Source organism: Artemia sp. Qi Xiang Cuo, unplaced genomic scaffold (genome assembly GCF_049724085.1).
Source record: "Artemia sp. Qi Xiang Cuo unplaced genomic scaffold, ASM4972408v1 HiC_scaffold_23, whole genome shotgun sequence".
NCBI classification, from domain to species: Eukaryota; Metazoa; Arthropoda; class Branchiopoda; order Anostraca; family Artemiidae; genus Artemia; species Artemia sp. Qi Xiang Cuo.
In genome coordinates, this window is record NW_028297432.1 from 6,580,584 (window position 1) to 6,588,738 (window position 8,155).

The window sequence follows — 8,155 nt, forward strand, 5'->3', positions numbered from 1 at the left end:
TTGTGTTATAACCAACCTCTCTACAATATAAATTTAGTCCTTCGAATATTCCCAGCTGGTACGCTTCATTAGCCCGGTCTTAGCCTAAGACATGCTACAAATGTTTATTTACCTTAGCACCACAAGTATCTCCCCTATAAACGGAGAAATAAGGCAACACCAACAACTTCACCATACAAAGTTAAAACCACTTTACCACATTTTCAGGTAAATTTTCAGACATTGCCCATCCGTATCAGTTATTAGAACCTAAATACATTAAATAATTTGAAGGTTTTGTTTTATCAAAGATTTTCATATGTTTGTTATTGGCTTTAACACATCTTTTAATGGACTGAGATACACCATAATGCTAAAGCAAAAATGCCTTAGCATTTCTTCGTCAGAAAATAACGGAATTTCAGCTTTACAGTGTTTGAGAAAAGCTTCCCATGTTAGTCTTGGGGCCGAAAAGACGTGCAGTGGATCTATTTTCCAATTATTTAAACATACATTTCTAAAATTTTCAACGACATCTGATAAAATTAAAACATCACGTTTTAAGTATAATTTAGTATAAACTATTAGCGTTTTCCATTTAAATAACTTCCAAATACATTTCGCTCTTAAATAGTCTTCTTCAGAAATATTTTTCCTGGGTTAATTTAGAATAAAACTTTTCTATCAAAGGTAATTTTGTATCCTTTATTTTTTCATAGCTATCAATATATTCATAGAGAAAAATCCCCTTCTTTATTATTTCTTTAAATCCTTCAGTATTTTGAAATAAATCAGAAGTATACTTAAAAATATTTCTTAAACAATTGCAATTTACTTTACACTCCCATTTAGCTACATTTTCAGAAAGCCTATCTTACGATGAAGCCATAAAAAGGAGTGAATCTATGAAACGCTTTTCCTATTGGGTTTCATTAACCGTTGTTATTTTATAAAACGATATAAAGCTCTCCGCTGAATTAAAAATACCATTATCAGGTACTAATTCTTTAAGAAATAAAATGAGTAATATTTTGAGAGATTATGCATTACGATAGGGATATGTTTGGGACTTTTAAAGTTTTTATTACATTCAGCATGAGTAAATCCACGATTATTACCTGTCATGTGGTTGTGATCTAAATTGAATTTATTATCAACTATACGTTTTTCACAAATATGATAGCTTTTATAAGTTATATTGCTCCATTTTTCTTTTCCTTGTCCTTGTGTATAACAATGTTCTCTCTGTCTATTTCCATACTCATTGGCTATTTATTTACATTCCTCTGTTATGATAGTCACAAAAGTCCCGCTAGCATTTTCACCAAAATGCTCGTAATATTTATTTTGTGCTGCGTCAAAAGAACAACATACTTGGAATTCAAAAGCAAAGAGTTTTTACTATAATTGTCTTTTTACCTCCTTTTTGATTAAATATTTCATTTTACGATCCAAAATCGGCTATAATACCGTAAGGTACTTTCTTTTGTTTAGCTATATTCTTAAATTCAATTTTAGAACCTGGTTTTGGCAAAATGATGTCAGGATCTTCACATTTTTTAGTATGTTTTTCAAATTTTCTTGTTCATTAAAGTGACTTCCACAAAATATACATTAATGAATTTTTGTTTTTTCTTTTGAAATCTGTGATGATAACAATCTACTAAAATCTTTAATTAAAACATAATTATTATTAAAATAGAGTAAATTATTCACAATTTTGGTAGTTTTTCCATTGATCTTAGTTTTAGGAAAAAGCTCTAACCATTTTATTTTCACTTATTTCAAATACACAAATTTTAACATTATATTCTTTTTGAAATTGATAAATACCTTGAATATCCATAGGAAAATTAGTAATCCCTTTAAAGTTGAATTCTTTTTCATGTTTTTGATAGTTTGATAGTCTGTATGCATGATTTTTAGCTGGATGAAGATAAGCGAGTATAGACCGAAGAAAGCATTTATTATCATTATTCTTTATATTTATGCAAGCTTTTTTATTTTTTTTTATAAATTCAGGCAATTCTTTACAAGTACCTCCCACATAATTTTGTAATCTTGTCATTCATTAATAAATTCCATCGACTCTTTCAAATTGTAAGCCGGATCTGGGTGTATTCTTTATGACTAATTTGTATATATTCCTGTGATTACTATTTAGATAGCTTTTTTCGATGTCGCTATTGTTGTTAAAAATCCAGGAATAACTATGATAATGGATAGGTTCGAGCTCTTCATTATTCTTCTGAGAATAAAATGTTACACGTATTGTAAAGTGAACTCTATAGCTATCTTTATCATTTATTTGATTTTGTCAATCTCTAATAACAGTTTCAAAAGTCTTCCAAAATCAACAAAATCAACTTTTGGAATCAAATGAATTTGCATTCATTGCAATATTAACTAAAAGGGATTTTCTATAATCTATTGGATACTTCGGGTATTATCTTGTTCCTCATTTTTAAACATATACGCTTGTATATCTTCAAGTTCAATGCTGATTTCAAATATATAACTTTCATCAAGTTTAGTACCCATCAAAAGCTACGCGCCTGAGAAAATTTGGCTGATTTTCAAAAAAAGGGGGAAAGACCCCCTAAAAGTTATAGAACCTTAATGAAAATCACACCATCATATTCAGCGCATCAGAGAACCCTACTGTAGAGTTTTCAAGCTCCTATCTACAAAAATGTGCAATTTTGCATTTTTTGCCAGAAGAAAGATCACGGATGCGTGTTTATTTGTTTTGTTTTTTTTTTTCCCAGGGGTGATCGTATCGACCCAGTGGTCCTAGAATATCGTAGGAGGGCTCATTGGAACGGAAATTAAAAGTTGTAGTGCCCTTTTTAATTGACCAAAAAAATAGAGGGCAACTAGGCCCCCTCCCACGCTCATTTTTTTCCCAAAGTCACCCGATCAAAATTTTGAGATAGCCATTTTGTTCAGCATGGTCGAAAATATGATAAATATGTCTTTTAGGATGACTTAATCCCCCAAAGTCCCCAGGGGGAGGGCTAAAAAGTATGAACTTTACCCAATGTTAACATATAGTATTGGTTATTGGGAAGTATACAGAAGTTTTCAGGAGGTTTTTTTCGTGGTTGGGGGTGGTAAGGGGGGGTCGGGGGTTATGTTGGCGGATCTGTCCATGAAGGAAGTTTTCATGGGGGAAGGGAAATTACCATGAAGGGGGCGCCGTACTTGCCAGCATTATTTATTGGTTATTGGGAAGTATACAGACATTTTCAGGAAGGATTTTTTTCTGGAGGGGGGGGATAGAGGAGGGGGTTACTCTGGAGAATCTTTCCGTGGAGGATGTTTCTTTGGGGTAAGCGACATTTCTATGAAGGGGGGCGCCGGATTTCCAAGCATTATTTTAAAAAACGATCAGAAATTAAATTTTAAAAAAATAAGTTTTTTCAACTGAAAGTAAGAAGCAACATAAGAACTTAAAACGAACAGAAATTATAACGTATGTGAGGGGGTTCTCCCCCAAGTCAATACCTCGCTCTTTACGCTACAGTTTTTTTTAGTGCTTTCAAAAGAGCTATCTATTCTAATTAAACGGCCTTTGTGATTCAGGGGTTGCTGAATTAAATTTTTTTTTTTAACTTTTAACGCAAAGAGCGTGGTATTGACTAAGGGAGAACCCCTCATATACGTAATAACATATACGTAATAAAAAAACAATAAAAAAAACAAGCGATACGGCTCAATAGTAATCGAAACTTTTAAAAACAGAATTTTGATGTCAATAAATGTATCAAAAGAATGTGTTTATAGTGTTGATTCTAAATATATAAATTTTATTAAGTTTAGTATTACTCATCAAAGGCTACCAGCCTGAGAAAATTTACCCGATTTTTTAAAGAGGGGGAAACATCCCCTACAAGTGAAAGAATTCTAATGAAAATCACACCGTCAGATTCAGCGTATCAGAAAACCCTATTACATAGGTTTCAAGCTCATATCTGCAAAAATCTGCAACTTTGTATTTTTTGTCAGAAGAAAAAAATACGAATGTAGAAGTTAGTTACGTAAGATAATTTGTAAAGACATCCATTTAGCAAAAGAAAAGTAAAATCTTTATGCAAATTTTGTTTACTTATTCAATGACGGTTAGCCAAAATAAAAGCTGCATTAACTAATAAACGATCAGAAATTAAATAAAAAAAACAAGTTTTTTAAACTGAAAGTAAGGAGCGACATTAAAACTTAAAACGAACAGAAATTATTCCGTGTATGAAAGGGGCTGTTCCCTCCTCAACGCCTCGCTCTTTACGCTAAAGTTTCACTCTGTCTCACAACTTTATTTTTTAAAACAATAAAAAAATTTAGCGTAAAGAGCGAGGCGTTGAGGAGGGGACAGCCCCTTTCATATACGGAATAATTTCTGTTCGTTTTAAGTTTTAATGTCGCTCCTTACTTTCAGTTTAAAAAACTTGTTTTTTTTTATTTAATGTCAATATAGAACGAACAGAATATAATTTGCACTTTACGGAAAAAAGTTCAAATGAATGTGCATTGTCAGTTTAATATACATATACTGATATTTATTAATCAAAATGTTAACATTATTCGATTTATTAAAGTTATAGAAACATTTATATTTTTTTCAGTAAAGTGGAAATTATGTTTTGGCCTTGGGAAGACATAGGGGTTTTGAGTCCTGCTTATGTTAATTTCTGCTTTTGTTGAGTTTGACTCAGTTATTTATTGTAATTTCTGTTCCTTTTGGGTTTCATTTATTTATCGATGCGGATTTGTGGTAGTTTCAGGCTTGGTAGATTATTTGATTTTATTGTTGCTCATTTTTGGTTTAATGGAGTTCTTTGCTTTTCTTTGAAAAGCTCATTTTTTAGAATTTTTTTTTTTTAATTAACCTATTATAAGCTAAAGGCTGGAATTATGTCATTTAATGCAGGCTTTTTTTTAAATGGGGAATCCATCACACACCCCTATGCAAACATTGCCATCGGACATGGGAAAACGCTCAATGTTATCCAATGGATTAGAATTCTAAGGGCTTGAAAAACTACTGCTGTCAATTGTAAGTCCTTATTTAGTTGATTCTCATGTCAATTGCTCCATTTTACATGATTTGGAAGCCGCAATCTATAGTTTGATGATTACGATCCTAACGAGATGCAATTATTCCTAATATCACGTGGATTGTCATCAGCTAGCCAATATTTTTGGAGTATAGTTAGGAACATTCAATAATCATGAAGGTATTCCGGAATGTCTGGATAGGTGAATGGATCCCCTTCGGTCTACAGACCTAATAGTCATAAGAAGAAAGATAACATTTTCAGACTCACGGTAACTGCCATCTAGCTATTATAATAATAGCAGTTACTTCTTCAGATTCATTGAGCGCGGCTTAAACAGCATGTTAGGAAGAATTTGAATTTGCTGACAAAAGTGTACAAAATGCAGAAACCCCAATTAACACCAAATGCTGTTAAAGACCTAATGGAGGGAAAACAGCTAACTGCTGTTATTCTGCAAATTTTATCCACCAAGAAAGTTGGTAGTGCAACAGGAGCTGAACGGTAAGGATAACAATCCATTTCTTTTAGTAGCCTAGGCTGTGTTGCTACACTCCTCTCCCCCCCTCGATGGATAGATATACAGCCTACTATAGGCCTATATTTTCCTTTTGGCATTTTTTTTTACAAATACTAATTGGTTATTTCACATATGGAATGCTGCTCCAGCAGGAAAGGAAATGGCCGAACCCACTGGGTAGCCCAGCCTATATTTTGAGTTTTTCCAATCCTTAGCTAGGTAGAAGGGGAACATGCAAGTCAATATATTTATGCAAGTTCACATATACAGAGAAGCAATCACGAGAAGAAGACATGTTAAAAGAAAAAGTCATTTTTAAATTGCTAGGCTAATTAATCTATAGGCTATATTTTTTATTAGCCTCTAGTAAAAGTCATATCTGTGACTATTCCACATTACCCAACCCCATTCCCTAATGCTCCCATATATAGCCTAGGGATATATTGACTATAAGGGCATAATTTTTGGTAAAGTTCTAGGCTACCAAATCATATTAGCTTATTGAGTTAGGACAAAAGTTAAAACACCATTCAATGCCTTTTTTTTATGCTGATTATTAATATAATAATAATTTCTATCGGAAAATAATTTCACCCCCCCCCCCCTATATAGGCAAATTCTGGGTTTGGTTAGGCATGTATAGGGGGGGGGGGTAAAGTTCTATGAAATCATATTATTTAGTTAGGAATAAAGTGAATACACCATTTGATGCCTTTTTTATGCTGATTATGAATATAATAATCATTTCTATCGGAAATGAATTTAAGCCCCCCCCCTATAGCCGATATATCTAACCCAACCCGGAATTGGCAGATATAGGGGGGGGGCTGAAAATAATGTCAAATATAAAATCTTAATTTATTTTAAATAAGCCTAAAAAAAAGGCAACAAATGGTGTATTAACTTTATTCCTAACTCTGTAATATTATTTCATAGAACTTTACCAGGGGGGGGGGCTGAAATAAAATTCCGATATAAATGATTATTAAATTTTTAATAATCATAAAAAAAGGCATCGAATGGTGTATTCACTTTCTTCCTAACTCAATAATATGATTTGGTAGAACTTTACCAAATTTTCAATAAGGCCAGCAACTTCCCTGCTGGTCCCAGTTTGCCTGGTAAATATTTATGTTCACAGAGTAACTTCTATTTTTAGTTCTTTAGACACCCTCAAAAGCCTCCCTCCCCCAGCTGAAATTTTTTTTTTTATATATAAAGTCTTGTCAAATCACAGCTAAACCTGTATAATTCAAACATCCAAAGAAATGGGTCTTTTTTATTAAGTATATCTTTACTTTTGTGGTTCTAGGATAAAAGACCTCTTTTTGAGGAAGAGCATTCCAGAAAAATAGCAATGGATTTTTGGACCACCCCTAGGCTATTTTACTACAGCATGATGCAATGTGAGGGCAGTAACAAGAACCTGCCTTCTTGGTCAACTTTTCACCTTACCTTAATCACCTTAATCCATTTGAGAGCTTTAAGGTCCTCTGGACCTGTAGTGCTAATATACAGGTATAATTTTAACCAATAATTTGTCAGCATAAATGCAATTGAAAAGAAATAATTATATTTAATATTTTTGATTTATAGAATAAATATCAAGCAATAAAAGTTACATTTTTATAATTAGAAGAAAATTAGCTTTCTGTTAATATGTAAATAAAACTGAAACACTAAAAGGATATATACATCAAAATAGGATAATTGGTATTTCCAAAAAGAGGTCCATGTAATTAAGTCCATAAACTAATAATTTCAAGTGTTTCATCTTAAACAATTTTAATAATAACCATATTGATGTATAGCTTAGATTTTAAGCTTTTCTCTGATACATACAAATTGTCTCAATTCTTCTTCACACCACTTCCAACAACTGCTATCTCTGAGAAAAAAACGTCCTTCCATTCTCACCAAATATTTTACTTGATTGAGATAGAAAAGGAGTGTGCATAGCTGTGTTGTTCTTGGGTGATATTTGGGGCTGCTGTGGGCTGTTAGTAGTAGTAGTAGTACTCTTTTGTATTTTATGAAAATCTTGTACTAATGTCTATATTTCAGAGACCAAAATAATCCCATACTTTTGCCTGTCACATAAGTTGCACACTAAATCAAATCAGTGATAAATCTCCTTTTGAATTTTTTTTATGGATTTGTTTTGTGTATATTTATTTTTTTTTTCTTTGGAGCATAACTTTTGAGCTTTTTCTAATTTCTTTACTTTCTTTGGAGTATAACTAGTTATTCTGGAAAATAAACCATTTCTTTCTAGCTCAAAAGATAAAGATAAAAACAGTAGATGTTTATGACTGGATAAATAAAAAAAGAAGGGTAGATTTTTTTCTGAGAGACGATAAGCTCTGAAGAATTGATGCAGGTGTGAATCTAGCTTAAGCTAAGAAGCAGAAGTCCAAAAAGTCCCCTGGGGAAGACTGGATTGCAGCCAAAATGATTAAATGCTCACTAGCTGCATGTATAACTGTGTGAACTATGTCTTTTTATATAATTTGGAGAACACAAAGGATGAAATTCCTAAGGATAATGTTACATAGGCCCTGTTTGAATTGCAGCTTTGAAATTTCATTTTGAATCCTGAATA